Consider the following 1602-nt stretch of genomic DNA (forward strand, 5'->3'; position numbering starts at 1 on the left):
ATGTACCAGTTGGGGCAGCAGTAGGTGCTTGTTGTTGAGCTACTTGAGATATTTGTGTTTCCAGCATTTTGTTATGGGTAGCCAAGGCATCTACTTTGCTTGCTAGTTGTTTAAGTTGTTCGCCAGTATGTATGTTCTGGTTTAAGAAATCTTTATTGGTTTGTTGTTGGGAAGCTATAAAGTTTTCCATCATGATTTCCAAGTTGGATTTTCTAGGGGTATTATTGTTAGGTATGGATGGATTCGGTTTCTGATATCCCGGAGGTATAGATGGGGCTTGATTTGGAGACTGTCCAGGTGCGTATAAAGCATTATTACTCTTATATGAAAAGTTTGGATGGTTCTTCCAATTTGGGTTATAGGTATTCGAATAGGGGCTTCCTTGAGCATAGTTTACTTGCTCTGCTTGGATTCCAGTCAAGAGTTGACATTCCGCAGGAGTGTGGCCTTGGATTCCACAGACCTCGCAATTCTGAGTTATAGCAACCACGGCGGCTGGAGGTGATACGTTTAAACTTTCAATTTTCTGGACCAAAGCATCCACTTTTGCATTAACGTGATCAAGGTTACTTATCTCGTACATGCCAGTTTTCGGTTGAGGTTTTTCCACCGTTGTTCGTTCGGTTCCCCACTGATAGTGGTTTTGGGCCATGCTCTCGATAAGCTGGTAAGCATCAGCATAAGGTTTGTTCATTAGTGCACCACCTGCAGCGACGTCTATTGTTAACCTTGTATTGTATAAGAGGCCATTATAAAATGTGTGAATTACTAACCAGTCTTCCAAACCATGGTGTGGGCAAAGTCTCATCATGTCTTTGTATCTTTCCCATGCTTCGAAAAGAGACTCGTTGTCTTTCTGTTTAAATCCGTTTATCTGGGCTCTTAACATAGCTGTTTTGCTTGGCGGAAAATATCGGGCAAGAAAAACTTTCTTCAACTCGTTCCATGTGGTGACTGAGTTGGAAGGGAGAGATTGAAGCCATCTTCTAGCGCTGTCTCTTAATGAGAAAGGAAAAAGACGAAGTCGAATTGCCTCTGATGTGACACCATTAGCTTTAACAGTATCAGCGTATTGGACAAATACGGATAAATGAAGGTTTGGATCTTCGGTAGGATTTCCAGAGAATTGGTTCTGTTGCACAGCCTGCAACAGCGAAGGTTTGAGTTCGAAGTTGTTTGCTTCGATTGCGGGTGGAGCAATACTTGAATGCGGTTCATCTTGCGATGGAGCGGCGTAATCTCTAAGAGCACGAGCTGGTTCTGCCATCTCGGTTAAAGAAGGAAGATCTTTGAGATCAGGAAAGTCTATAGGAGGGAGATTGTTCGCAGCACGATATTCCCGAATTCGTCGTAAGACTCGGAGATATAGTTCGATATCGTTGATTCGTAAATAGAGCGGTTCGCCTTGTGAGCGAGTGCGTGGCATACAAATCAACGAAAGAAAGAATAGAAGAAAAAGAAACCTTAGTCTCTACAGCGTAACGGAAGAGTTACGATATCGATTAAATAAAAGTCCCCGGCAACGGCGCCAAAAACTTGATCGCTCGACTGTGTGAGTCGAGAATGGGATACAAACTGCAAGTGCACAGTTCTATCGCGTAG

The 1602-nt window shown here is 43.1% G+C and overlaps 1 pseudogene; it reads left to right on the forward strand.

Moving 5' to 3' along the window:
• Positions 1-782: 782 nt before the first annotated feature.
• Positions 783-882, forward strand: LOC127089291 (uncharacterized; annotated as a pseudogene).
• The last annotated feature ends 720 nt before the right edge of the window (positions 883-1602 follow it).

This window comes from Lathyrus oleraceus, chromosome 5, assembly GCF_024323335.1.
Source record: "Lathyrus oleraceus cultivar Zhongwan6 chromosome 5, CAAS_Psat_ZW6_1.0, whole genome shotgun sequence".
Classification (NCBI taxonomy): Eukaryota; Viridiplantae; Streptophyta; class Magnoliopsida; order Fabales; family Fabaceae; genus Lathyrus; species Lathyrus oleraceus.